Source organism: Pan paniscus, chromosome 5 (assembly GCF_029289425.2).
Source record: "Pan paniscus chromosome 5, NHGRI_mPanPan1-v2.0_pri, whole genome shotgun sequence".
Taxonomy (NCBI): Eukaryota; Metazoa; Chordata; class Mammalia; order Primates; family Hominidae; genus Pan; species Pan paniscus.
In genome coordinates this window covers 65,454,464-65,469,489 of record NC_073254.2, presented here as the reverse complement: position 1 = coordinate 65,469,489, position 15,026 = coordinate 65,454,464, and the positions used below count along the sequence as shown (strand labels likewise).

The 15,026-nt window shown below is 38.0% G+C and overlaps 1 protein-coding gene across 1 annotated transcript in view; it reads right to left on the bottom strand.

Moving 5' to 3' along the window:
• TFAP2B (transcription factor AP-2 beta) overlaps positions 1-15,026 on the bottom strand; it is a 343,214-nt gene that overhangs the window by 165,822 nt on the left and 162,366 nt on the right. Inside the window, exons 12-13 of the mRNA XM_003833165.6 lie at positions 13,104-13,236; positions 4,021-5,099 (exon numbers count right to left, since the gene is read on the bottom strand). The gene's annotated coding sequence lies outside the window, so the exon portion shown is untranslated. The remainder of the gene's footprint in view (positions 1-4,020; positions 5,100-13,103; positions 13,237-15,026) is intronic.

Sequence of the window (15,026 nt, the reverse complement as noted above, 5' to 3'; positions counted from 1 at the left end):
CTTTTAACTTAGGTTCAGGGAGTACCTGTGCAGACTTGTTACATGAGTAAATTGTGTGTCACTGGGGTTTGATGTACAAACTATTTTGTCACCCAGGTAGTGAGCATAGTACCCAATAGGTAGTTTAATTCTCACCCTCCTCCCATCCTTCACCCTTATGTAGGCCCTAGTGTCCATTCTTCCCCTCTTTGTGTCCAAGTGTACTCAATGTTTAGCTCCCACTTATAAGTGAGAACACATGGTGTTTGGTTTTCTGTTCCTGTGCTAATTTACTTTGTATAATGGCCTTCAGCTGCATTCATGTTGCTGCAAAGGACATGATTTAATTCTTTTTTATAGCCGCATAGTATTCTATGGTGTATACGTACCACATTTTCTTTATCCAATCCACTGTTGATGGGCATCTAGGTTGATTCCTTGTCCTTGCTATTGTGAAAAGTAATGCGTGATGAACATGTGTGTGCATGGGTCTGTATGCTGAAATTATTTATATTCCCTTATATGTCCAGTAACGGGATGCTGGGTCAAATAGTTTAAATTATGTTTTAAGTTATTTGAGAAATCTCCAAATTGCTTTCCACAGTAGCTGAACAAATTTACATTCCTACTAGGTGTGTATAAGCATTTTCTTTTCTCCACAATGAATTTTCTAATTTAACAAAATTACTGCAATAAAAATAGTCATTTGTAAGAAAAAAAAACAGAAAATATAAGATAATTTTAAAAGATTTTTTAAAATTCAGAAACAATGCATACACATAGTTATGTTTTTACCCTTATTTCAATTTTTATTTTAGATATTGAGAGAACTCCAGAAAAGTGCATTTATATATAGTTATTCACCTAGCTCCCAATGTCTTTCTTTTAGTCACTAAATACTAATTTTTTGAATGGTTACTTACTTTGTACCACAAACTAAGATGACTATTTTTCCATAACTCACCATCTTTCAAAAAAACTGTAGTATATAATCAATTTGCCTTCTTTAGAAAAGAAATTAGACATATTGTCAACATATTGTGTAACTGGATTTGAATTGCTACAATTAAAAAACTTACAGAAATTCTAAGGCAATTAAATATGACATTTGGGCAAAATGGCCATCAGGCTAAAATAGCTGGGGGAAGGAGGTATGAGCAGAGAGGCACTTGCTGATACAGATGCCTCTGTAGGTTACAACCCTAATGTATCTTGATATAAAGGTATAAAATTTTTAAAGTGTCTCCAAATTTATAGTGTAAAGGGATTTCTGAGGACAGTGGCTTCTCCTAAATTAGGAAACCCAGAAGTATATAAGGATCCTTAACTAAGTTAATAATGCCTAAAGAGTGTCTAATGTGATTGTTTTCAAAGGAAAATGCCTATGTGTTTATAAAACAGGTATCAGTGAAAGTGATTTGGAGTTAACTGCTATACCCAAGTTTAACTTGAAGAAATTTTCTAATTAAATGTCACCTATTCCTTTAATCACATCAAAATTTAGGTCCTGTAGGTCAGCTGAGATCAAAACCTAAGGTTTGTCTAATCAGCATATCAGTATTAGCTAAAATTATGCCTCTGAATGATGGCAGTTAATAGGTTTACATGGCAGTTTCCTCCCAAAGGATATTTAAAAATATGTTCTGCCATTGTTGGCTTTTATTGAGCTTCTTGCTCTCTGCATCTTTCAAAGAAAGTTATAAAATGAACTGATTTCCACACACAATTTGGTTTCCTTATCATCACATTCTCCCATTAGGGCCTTGGAGGCATTGCTTCAGGAGCTCTGGACTTCAGTCCTCACTTGAGAATGAATTAGTTATACAAGCTTGAGCACACCTGGACATCAATTTCCTTATCTGCAAAATGAAAGCCGCAAACTGAATGATCTCTAATATTCCATCCAGTTTTATAATTTTAAATCTCTTAAGTCACAAAATGAGTTAGTGCTCAGTACATTTAACTGATGGAAATCAGTTTCTTAAATAATCTCATTAAACAAGGTGTATAACTTCCTAGATGTGTAGGAGTGTTACTGCTTTAGAAATGTGTACTAGTCCACTATTGCCTTTCAAATGCTGCATAACACACCAAACCAAAAAATCACTGGCTTACACAATTATTTAACCTCTTGCTCACAGGCCTGCAGTTGTCTTGGACTGCTCTGTCACAGCCTCTAAAATGTAGGATGGCTAGAGCAACTCTGCTCCATGTGTCTCACTCAGTGGTCCAAGGTAGAGGGGCAGCAGATACCTAGAGGCTGTTTTATTAATGAAGGAGTTTGGAAGCTCCAAAAGGGGCCAGTGGAAAAACCAATGCTTCCTAATACCTTGGTTCAAACTGGCAGATTATCACTTCCACCTACGCCCATTGGCCAAAGCCAGTCTTATCACCAAGCCTAACATGAATGAGCCAGGGAAACAGACCCTTCCACTGAGGTAGGGAGTGGACAAGGGAGTAAGTACTTCTGAAAAAATTCCAGTCTATCACATTGACAGACAGCCCAAAGAGCAGAGCTCATGAATGCAATTTTCTTTTTTTCTTTTTCTTTTCTAAGATAGGATTTTGCTCTTGTTGCCCAGGCTGGGGTGCAACGGCGTGAAGACTCACTGCAACCTCTGCCTCCTGGGTTCAAGCAATTGTCCTGCCTCAGCCTCCTGAGTAGCTGGAATTACATGTGCCTGCCACCACACCTGGCTAATTTTTGTATTTTTAGTAGAGACGGGATTTCACTATGTTGGCCAGGCTGGTCTCAAACTCCTGACCTCAAGTGATCCACCCACCTCGGCCTCTCAAAGTGCTAGGATTACAGGTATGAGCCACCGTGCCCGGCAAATGGATGCAATTTTCTAAATGACTTAATTCAGTGGATAATTAGCTATCATTCATTGAATCAACACGTTTTGAAGAACCTTCTAAGTGTCAGGCAGTGTTCTAGGAGCTGACAGGGCTTGCTGGCAGAATAAGATATGCAGGGTGAGAGTAAAAAAGATAACGATGATGACTCCTGGTTTTAGGCTTGTAGAAGCTGGATGATGGTACCATTTACTGAAACAGGGAAGAGCAGGAGAAGTAGGTTTGGGTGGGAAGTTAAGGAATTTGCTTTAGACTTTCACCATGTGCACTGGTCTTTATATTTTATAAAGTGCTTTCACTCACATTATGTCCTGTTACTTTTCATCTGACAAGAAAAGGTGGTGAATAGCCTGTTTTTGTTTTCCGTTTTTGAAATAGTGATGAGTGGAAATGATACTTTGAGATATTACAATAACTAATGTGATATGAAAAATCCTTGATGTCTAAGAAAATATCTTTGACGTCAAAGAAAATATCTTTGATGACAAGTTACAGAAGGAAATGATAATTTTAGTTAGAAGTTAGTAAAAATAAAAATTAAATTTTTTATCAAAAAAAAAAAGGCACAGATTTGGCAACTCAAACAATACACATTTATTATCTCATAATTGCCTTGGGAAAGGACTTCAGGTCAGAATTGACTGGGTCTTCAGCTCAGGTCTCACAGGCTGAAATCAAGCCAACTGTACTTTCTCACCTGGGGTTCTAGGTGAGCTGTTCTAAGCTCACTGGTTGTTGGCAAAATTCTCTTCTTTGCAAGTGCGGGACTGAGATCTTTATTTTCTCTCTCCCATTGGTCAGGGTTGGTCTCAGCTTTTAGAGGCTCCTTGCCCCCATAGGAAGACCACAACATAGGTGTTTTCTTACTATAGGTCAGCAGGAACTTCTCTGACTTATTCTGAGACCAGCTGAAGAAAACTTTCTTTTTTTAATGGACTGGTAATTAGATTAGGATCGCCCAGATATTTTGAGATCAACTGAGTTGGGACTTTAATTCCATCTGCAAAATCCTTTCACAGAAGTACCTATATTAGTGTTTGACTGAATAAGTAAGGGCTAGGAAAGTTAGGAGGGGACCATCTTTGGAATTCTACCTACCACATAAGCCCAATTTGCAGATGACTCAACTGAACCATGGTTGAATTGACTACCATCAGAAAGCACGTCTAGTGGTGAGGCTTATACCTGACCTTCATCTTTTGATTCAGTCTAGAGCTCCTTCCACCATGCCATGCCTCCTCTCTTTCTCCAGGAACACTTCCTACAATACAGTGACCACTTTCTCACTTCCTTCTTATGAGCCCCGAACTGTAAACAATACAGCACCCTACAAAATTATAATTGCATTATTATTTACATATTCATGTGTCAAATCTCACATATCACTTAATAAGCACCGTAGGAATTAACCAAAGTGGGGAGTTTCTAGTTGTACATTTAGAGAATCATGGCTATGCACATTTGATGTTAGCATTTCCTATGAAACATTTTCACAGCCATAAAAGTGACCAGCATGCTATTAACCAACATGTTAAAGTGGTGCTAATACTATTAACAATACCTTTTTTTTTTTTTTTTTTTGTGATGGAGTCTCACTCTGTCACCCAGGCTGGAGTGCATTGGCATGATCTCAGCTCACTGCAACCTCCACCTCCTGAGTACAAGTGATTCTCCTGCTTCAGCCTCCCGAGTAGCTGGGATTACAGGTGCCCGCCACCACACCTGGTTACTTTTTTTGCATTTTAGTAAAGACAGGGTTTCACCATATTGGCCAGGCTGGTTTCGAACTCCTGACCTCAAGTGATCTGCCCACCTTGGCCTCCCAATGTGCTAGGATTACAGATGTAAGCCACAGCACCCAGCCCAATGTCATTTTTAAAAGTACCATTATCAAGTATTTATCAGAAACAATAAGTTAAACAAAATTAATCTGGCAATATAGGGCCTTTTAAAGCTTGTAATATGCTAATATGTGTTATAGAGCAACAAGAGGGAGATATAATATATGAAACTTGATGTAAAGCCTTTTTCTATCAAGCATTTCAAAGTGCTAGCATGCCACAAGACACTTACTTTAGTTTTATGTAAGACCAAGTCCCTTTCACTCATCACAGTCAAGGAGTATCCCTTACATCTGTAGCTTTCAAGGCCATGGGTAGTGGTAGGATGGATAAGCCCATTCTACCTTAAGAAACTCTGTGTCCTCAAAGCGACCAGTGGAAAGGTGTTGTGGTCAGTCTGTTGCTATTCAGTGACAAGTGTACCTTAAAGAATGGAAACAAAAACACATCAAAACTGGAACTTTTTTTTTAGGCCTTGTAAAATATATTCCAGAAATGAACCTGGAGAAAACAGAAGGTCTAAGGAAATACTATATTGGGGAAAAGAGAGGGGGAAAAAGGCCTCTAGCACAGACATAAATTTTTATGTCAGGGGACCTAAGATGGATATCAAAGTGAATATTAAATTTACCTAGGATAACTAATCTAAATGACCTAAAAACCAAATCTGCCATTAATCCCATAGTTGGTGATAAATCTATGGCTGGACATTAAAAAAAAAGATGACATGCATAACTTATACTATGTACATCAGTTTCCAAAGCACATAAAGAAAACTTGGGAATGTATTACATGTGACCTCAACTGTACACTAAATTCTGAGCAGTTCTTGCTTTGGATTTTTTAGTTAAGAGAAATATTCATAGCATCATTTTTTCTTGATCAGCATAGATGAACTGTACATAAAAATGACATTTTATTCTTTCAATGAGCACTATTTCTTCAAGTATGTTCATCTTTTTCCAGTGCTCTTTCAGCTTCTCTTTCGCATCATCGGGAGACATTATGGGTGGCCTATTACTAAGCTTTGCAGAGAAGAAACCCAGCAAACCTACATGAGGCTTGTTGGAGCTCATAGCAAGAGCTCAACTAAGAAATCATTGGAAAATGATCGCTAAATGACGAAGTCACTGCTGCTGCCAGTGGACAGAGCAGCATATCCTGTTTACATGCCCATCCTGAGAGCTTCAATAAGACCAGCTCAGAGATTGTAAACCTCTTAATTACTGACACCTAACATCTGAGGACTTCATAGTTGGGTGGAGTAGGGTTCTAAGTTTTCTTGGACCAGCCCACTTCTTTTTTCACATGCTTTCTCCACTCTTCAGTGCCTGCTCCAAGGGATCATCATCTTTTTCCTGGAAACTAAGCTGTTTCATTGCTCAGGGGAGACTTTGACACCAACAGCTTAAACAAACACCTTTTGTGTTCTCGCCACTCTTTTTACCAAACACTCTGCTATCAACCTAGAAACAGTGGCTTGAAAATATCAGCTGTAGTAATAGGCAAAGAAAAATTGTCTCCTCATATTTTCTAAGAGTGTGGTCAAGGAAACAGCATATTAATATTCAGAAAGATAACCATATTCTCATACAAGCTTAGTAGTAGAGCTTTTCTCATAAGAAGCTCTGTATTCTTTAGTTTGTGCAATTATTTATCTATTTGTTCAATTAACAATTTATCAAGTTTTCAACATGTGCAAACACTGTCTTAGAAGCTGGAAATGCAGTGATAAAGACCAGCATCCCCAGTGGAAAAAAAAAGTACAGTTCAGTGGAAAAATAGACAAATATTTGCAATGCAGTGTGATTGAAGTTACAATAGCCATTATCTTGAGGCGAGATAGGATCATAGAGACCAGAGAGTTAGCCAAACCTGGAAGAAGGAAGCATGATACAAGAGAGCAAAGGAGGACATATTTAGGCTGGATTTGAAAAGATAAGTAGTAGATTATTTATTTATTTACTTACTTTCTTATACTTAGGTAGTTGATTAGTACTACCCATATTGTTCCAGAAAAGTGTAAGGAAACTTTCAAAAATGCCTATAATATCAAAAGGTAACAGAAATGCAAAATAAGGTTTTTGTTTAAAGTGGAGAAGGAGGGACAAAGGAAAAATAGTGGGGAAAACCAGTTGACCTAAGAGTGAAATTCAATGCATGCTAGTAAATGTCTATGTGTTTGTAAGATGAGAACCAAAAATTTGGTTTCAAGCCTTGCAGCAGCCATCATAAAAAAAGGAATTATGAATTAGTCCTCAAACAGAGAGATGAATTCAAAATAAGAGCTGGTATTCATCCAGTTAAGCATTTGCAAAACAGAGATAAAGAGAAAAATCAGTAACCTACAGAAGTTTTCATGTCGTAACGTAGTCCACAAGTGAGAAATGAGGATGGGTGAAGCTACAGAGGTAAGAGGTCACATTAAACGGAGCTATCAGAGGATTTTAAGAGCGAGTTGACATGGTCAAACTTTTTATTTTAGGAGGCTGAGTGGGGCAGTGACCCAGTTAAGAGCTGATGAGGACTTGCAGGTTATGGCAGTAGAACTGTAGAAAGTAGAATGAATTCAAAGGATATTAAGGAGTTGGAATTGACAGGACTATAGATAGAGAGAGGAGCAGGTGCCATACAGGTGAATTGTACTTCAAAGCCTTTGGGTTTTGTGTTTTTAATCTTTATGATAGAAATTCAGTCTAGCCAGACCGTCTACAAAAGATACAAAAGGAAAGTCTAATGTGAACTAATTTATCTGATTACTTTTCTCCAATAAAACAAGAAGGGAGAAAAAATTTTAGAACAATTGCATTTCTTGGGGTAAAACATTGTCCTGGTTTGGGGAGGATTCACAGCTATGGGCAGCTGGAAAGGCAAGCTGAGCAGCCCTACAATAGAGTTGGGTGAAAAGATTGGGGAGGGGATGCAGAAAAAGAGAGAAGGATGGATCACAAGATGTATTTTACATGGTTCAGAATTTTGCCTAACACTTGCTCAATGGAGGTGAGATGACAGCGACATGCACCAGATTTAAGAATTCAGTAGCATACACTTTGACCAAAAGTAATTTTATTAATATGGTTATTTGCTTTGAGAATAATATACCTGGTTACTGGTTTCTTCATTTTGTTTGTTTTTTTGACTCACTAATTTTGGTTCATTTTTCAGCCCTTTCTTTTTACCATTTTTATATCTTTTTAGGGCTATTTCTCTGTTTATTTGAATTAATTTTTAATAAATGATTCCATAACCTCAAACTCAAAGAATAAATAAGTTAAAGAAATTAGAGGTAATTGGGTATAACAATAATGATGATGATGGCTGATATTTATTGAGTACTTATTATGTGCCAGAGATTCTTAGAAGAGTTTATACATTACTAATTTAACATTTACAATAACTCTGTGATGTAGTTACTATTAATATCACCATTTTACAATAACATATAGCAAAATAAAATGGCTTCTCCTAGGACCAACCCTCTTCACTTTTTAACCCAAATCATACCTATACTGGAGGAATTTCACCAGAAGAATCAGTGTGCTGGTACTCTAAATATTAATGTTGACTGAATGAATGTCACTAATATTTGACCCTCTAGAATAAAATCTTACCCTTATTAATAACAAATGATCATCTTAATAATATATTCCATTTGCTTTCTTATTCTGCCCTCACAGGAACCCTGTGAGGTAAACGGGCAGAGGACATTGAAGAACCACAGAAGAGACAAAAAGAGAACAAAACAGCCTGCTTACTTCTGTTCTGTATTCTTCTCAATGTGTAAATCATTTTTGCTAAAAGTATAAACTTCTACTTCTGGTGTCTTACTAATTTATTCTAATACCTTAGTAGCTACAAGTGGCCCCTATCAACATAACTGCTTGTTATTTCCTGTTGATGATACAGAATGTTCAACAAGGTTCTCAAACTTCCAGTAGTAATATTAACTTCCTGGACTGTTCGCAAAACCTCAATGAAAAGTCTCCAGGGAAAGTAACCATGAAAATAAACAAAGATCAGGCACTTTATTGAAGTCCAAGCCACTAGAGAAGATCTTAATGATATTATGTCTATTCTATATTTTTATGTTGGGAAATGGTGTTGCCATTATACTTGATGCTATTGTTGCCATACATGCCTTGAAGTAGAAATTGGTGCATTCTCTAAGGAGGGAAATTTAACAATATGTATTAAAATCACAACACTCATACCAATTGATCCAACAATGCTACATCTGGGGTTTGTTCATAAAGATATACTCTCACATGGGTGTAAAAATATTTAGTTATGGATCAGCCCTGCTTTGAGTAGAAAATGTTGGAAATAAACTGATAATAGAGAATTGGTTAGATTAATTATAATACACTAAACAATTTAATACTATACAGTACCCCCCATCCATATTTGCACTTTTAGTGGTTTCAGTTACCCTCAGTCAACCACAGTCTGAAAATATTACATACAATAAGATATTTTAAGGGCAGGGGTGGGGACGGGGGGAGAGATCACATTTATACAACTTGTATTACAATGTGTTGCCATAATTGTTCTATTTTATTATTGGTTATTGTTGTTAGCCTCTTTCTGTGCCTGACTTATAAGTCAAACTTCATCGTATATATATTTATATATGAAAAATATTGTGTATATATAGGATTTGGTGCTATTTGTGGTTTCAAGCACCTACTGAGGGTCTTGGAACATCTTCCTTATGGATAAGGTGGGTGGGGGAGACTACAGTAAAGACAAAATTAAAAATAGAAATAAGGTAATTCTACATATACTACTGATAAAGTAAGACTGCCTCCAAGATATATTAAATAAAAAAGCAACATGCAGGACAATTTGCATTGTATGCTACCATTCTTGTTAAGAAAGAGAAGAAAGAAGAGAAGATGAAGAAATATTAAGAGGAAAGGAAACAGAAGGAGAAATATATGAAATGCTTCCATATGAATGAAGACTCTGGAAGGATATATAAAGCAATAGCGGGAACTGCCTTTGAGGAAGGGTATTGAGAGGCTAAGAAGCAGGAGTGGGAGGGAGACTTATACACGTGTATCTATTTGGATCCTCCAGGGAGATGCTGCCAAAATGAAATTATAAGTACAAGAGATCTATTGGGGAAAACATTTGTAAGATAAAAGGGAGAGGAATTAGGAGTAGGAAAGGAGAGTCTTCCAGCTGCAATGTGGGTTTGACACCTGAGAAAGGAGAGAAGAAAGGAAGAAAGATAGGACAGGAGGAGCCTCAGAGTGCAGTGCAGCTCTGAGGGAAGTTCCAGCCAGACCAATGGAGAACCAAACATCCAGCAAGTGCCCAATAGAGGAGTCCCACATCAGGCAGAAGTGCCCTGGTGCCAAAACCCTCTTCATGTTCAGTGCCAATACATTGCAGCCTCAGCACAAACACTCTGGCAGATCCTGAAGTGTGGCAGCTGGAGGCTGTCAGCTAACAGATACTGCTGTATGTCGAATAATTTTATAGGGATGGTTTTGAATAATGCTTAATGACTTAATGAATAATAATTAATGATGAATTATACATGTAATATTGTTAAGCTGAAGAAAGATTTAAAACATAATTTAGATAGCATAATCCCAGTCTTTTTAAAAAGAATACATGACAGGTAGAGAGAGAGAGAGAGAGAGAGAGATGATAGCTAGATTGATCGATCTATCTCATGGTACATATCAATGCATAGTCCCAAAAAGATTGGGAGTACATGCAAAAAATATTAACAATGATATAGCTAAATATTGAGAATAAAAGTTATAGTTATCTTTCTCGTTGTGCTTTCCAACTGTTTAAAATTTACATTGAAGCTGTAGCACTTTTTTTTTCAAGGAAACTCCATCAAATAGGAGTTGAACAATAAGAACACATGGACACACATCTAGGCCTGTAGGAGGCTGGGGCGCTAGGGGAGGGAGAGCATTAGGACAAATACCTAATGCATGTGGGGCTTAAAACCTAGATGACAGGTTGATGGGTGCAGCAAACCACCATGGCACATGTATACCTATGTAACAAACCTGCACATTCTGCACATGTATTCCAGAACTTAAAGTACATTAAAAAAAAAAAAAACTTGTCTAAGATCTGAAAGCTGGTAAGTGACCGAGCTGAGAATGCAAACCTCAGACTATCTATTTATATCTATCTGTATAAAAAAATCATCTGATTAAATTTTAAAAGCTTTTTTTCCACTCTCATTTTTTAGTGATTTATGGAACTCTGAAAATATGAGCCAATTGTATTCTAAGGACATGCTCTGTGTTCACTCCCTTGATAGTTGACAATGATTAGACATGTGAATCAATCAGATGAGACTATGTTGTCCAGAGCTACAGATCCTATTCAAGTTGTTCAGTGTCTAGCAGATCTCTTAAAACTGATATGCTTCATAATACAAGATCAACATGCATGTGTTTCCAAAGGAAGGGTGGAAACATGGGAATGCAAAACAGGATTGCAGACCTGCCTCCCTAAAACCAAATAAGAAGAGCCCTCAACACCCTTGTCAATGTCTACAGACATAGTTTTTGTGTAATATTAGTCCCAGTGGAATTTATATTCCATAATAAAATAACTGTTTGCATACAAGTCTTATCCTGCTGGTTAGTGTGTAACTTCTTTTAAGGCTAAGGAATTGGCTTTATCCATATTTTCAATCTCTGGAGTTTGCAGTTCTTTGTAATAATATAAATGTTGACACTTACTGAGTACTTGAAACTACGAGGCACTATACTATGCTAGAAACCTACATGTAAAATTTTATTTAATCTTTACAACAACCCAGGAAATATGAACCAGATTATCCCATTTACAGATACCAGAGGCCCAGAGAGGTTAATTAATTTGCCCAAGATCAGAGGAGTGCGAGGCGGTGAAGCTGGGATTCCAGCCCATATTCTATCTAAGCTATATTGGTCAGAATTTAGTTGATATTTGCAGTTAAGTACCCAAGTACATATTATAGATCAAGATCTGGCAGACTATAGCCTGTGGGCCAAATACAATGCACTGCCTATACTTGTCTGGCCCACAAGCTAAGAATAGTTTTAACAAGTTTAAATAGTTAAGGGAAAAAAATAATGTCTTGTGACACATAAGAATTTTATGTAATTCAAATTTCAGTGTATTTTATGAGAACCCAGCTCACTCAGTCATTTACACATTGTCTATGACAGTTTTCCCACCATAGTGGCAAAGTAGTTGCAGTAGGGACTGTATGGCATACGAGGCCTGAAATATTTACTGAAGGAAGCAAAACAAAAAAATCTTGCAGACTGCTGCTACAGATGAAAGCTTTATTCTTGTATTTCCTTGGAATCAGCCAGAGTGCTTTCTATAAAACAGGCTCTAGACCTACTAAGTTAGACTTCCCAAAAGGGAAGTCCAATAATCTATGTTTTTAAAAACTCCCCCAGGTAATTCAGATAATAAACCAAATTTGAGAGCCACAGCCAAGAAGCACTTTGGCCTTGGGCAGTTACTCCTTGGGGACCCTTTTATTTCTAAATAAACAAGAGGTAGTTGGGACAGCTAAAACCCCTCCATGCTCCAGAACAAACCACCTACCAATCCCTGACATGACAGAAGCTGGGAAAAATGAAAGCATTCAAAACTGAAGAGGATTAAGGAGAGACAGGCTCTTTTTACTGTTTGCACATAGTTCATTAGAAATGACACTTCCGAAGAGTGGGAAATGACTCTGTGGAAGGATCTACTTATCAAATTCAAGAGTCATGTTTGCAACCAGCTTGTCTCTTTCTGCAGAAGAGCTGCTTCCGCTTAGGACAGGGCAGCTGACAGACAGCCCTGGTACTCAATCGTCTCCTACCATTAAAAGCACAAGTTTGAGAAGGCACATGAGCCTGCTTCAAGCCCAGCGTCTTGAATGAATATTCAGTCCTAGGCTCTAATGCCCATTCCTCAGACCTTGCTAACTGGCTTTTACTTCTATTCCCACTCTGAATTTAATTAAACCCACAAAGCTTACCAATTGGGATCCCAATGCCATGTCTCACTTTACAAGAAGGGGAATGTTTAAACACAGAACTCCAAGAATGGAATGAATAACCTGAGTTCAACATGCCCTCATGGGAGTTGGAACCTTTCCCAAAAAGGAACAGCAGCAGCCCAAAATGATAAATTATGCTCATATTGCAATTTTACCTAGGGCCTTTGTGGCAGAAACCATCCATGTGCCTCTGAGGATGGGGCTAGTCCAGGAAGCAAGGAGTTAAGAGACTAGAACCCAGTCTCATGGGTAACCCAGTGTATCTCCAACCCTATATCTGGGAACTATGCTAAAGATGCTATTTCTATTTCTTCATTCCCATAGCCATCTTCTGTACAAGATTTGCTGTGACTTGTTTTTTCAACAGAGATGATGATTAGTTTTGCTAATTGGTTACCTACCTTCTCTTGCCTAGGCCTCACTCAGCCAAAGAACGCAAGGGAGAATTTTGTTTCAGGTACTGTGCCTTGTGCTTACTCCTCTTCTGGACTTATTAACTCCATCTGTGACTTCCCAGTAAAACAGATACCTTGTCTGCACACAGAGATGAAACCTACAATCAACTTCAGCTAACACTTATCAAACAGAAACTAATCAAACTCACTCATCTTGGAAAATTGCCCTGGGTATCACTCCCACCCACCCTTCCTCCTTCCCTACCCCTAGGTTTTTCTTTTTCTGTGGCCCCACAAATAAATAACTTAAGACTTATACTTAAGCACCTGTGGTGACTGGGTGAACTGTTAATTATAAAATTTGGATATACCATCTGGGTTAACATTTGGCTGAAGACAGCTGAAGCTCTCAGTGCTTCTGAGAAAAACTATGAATAATCTTTTCTATTAATTATTATACTATTTTCCCCAGCTGGTGTTTCCTTGTTTCTCCTCTCTGCCTATCCAAATCCTAGCACTCCTCCAAGGTTCCGCCAAGTCCCTCCTTCTCCAGTATGCTTGCTCTGAATTCCCAGCTCACATGATAAATCCTAGTTGTATTTATAGTCAGTAACCAAAAGTTGATTCCTTAATTATCTTCTAATTGTTTCACATGTATTAACTGAAACTCCTGAATGTAGGGGCCTTACACTCTTTTGCATCTCTCATCGTGCACAGCACCCCTTATAAATATTTAGTTAGCACTGAATTGCATGTACATTTCAGGACATGAATAACATTGAATTATCAATCTGAAGGGCAGGAATCCAGGGCTTGTTACTCTTTGCAAGTGTCCCACAACCAACCACATTATTGGACGCTCTAGAAGCACTCAACCATCTGAAGAGTTAGAAAACCATACATAAAAATACTCTGGAGGCCCAGAATACATAATCTTATAACTGGAAGAATCTTTGAAATAATCTAATCGAAGCTTTTCTTTTTACAGAAAACTGAGGTCTAAGGAGGCCAGGTGATTCTCCAAGAATAAGCAGCCTGTGAGTGGTAAAAACAAGGTCTTGCTTTTCTCTCTTCTGTACTTTCGTGGGAACAAGTACCCAAGGTTTAGTTCTATTGGTACACTTGGACATGTCATTCTTGGCTTCCTGATCCTCAAGTGCTCTCGCCTGACCGGCTAATCACAATTACACACACAGGCCTAACCACAGGTCATCAGATCCTTTTGAGTGCCCTCTCATGATTATGATTTTCCTCTAGAATCTATAGCCAGAATGTCTCCCCAAGACCCAAGGGCATCCTTTCAAAAATTATCCAAGATGAGCTTGGTTGTATATTTGTTTCCTCCAAACTGTAATTGTTCCTTTGGTCTTTGATTTTCTCAGACATCATTATGCAGTTACCATTACACTGCTAGCCTGAAGAGCTGGCCACACAACTCTCCTCAGAACAGCTGCCAAATTTGCCAGTGGTGCTATTTCCTAGGCTGAGGCAAGCAGGGTAGCATTTCTCACTTTTAGGAACCAGAATTGCTCCTTTGTTTTTTAAGCTTGAGGTAAAAGGCTTTCCTCACATTTATATGAGCACTAAAACCAAATCCCTCCAGCCAGAATGCTATCACATTTGCAAGACCTGCCATTTCCCTGGCAGTTCCATTTATCAGAATCAGGGAGGTAAACCGGAAGCTGTCTGTGTGGGTGCCCAGTGAGGTCACTAACACGCCAAACATTGGATGAGGTCACAATGTAATCTCCTGCTTTTTGATGCTCCGTTTTCAGGTGCCAGGCACTTGGGAGCTTTGGCCTACAAATTGTGCCTGAACTGTTCTCAAAGAGTATTGTTTGTTTTACTTTGAGTCTTTCATCAACTCTGAATGAACTACAGATAGTAATGATTGGAGGAGTTCCCAAGAAACAGGCAACAATGGTAAAG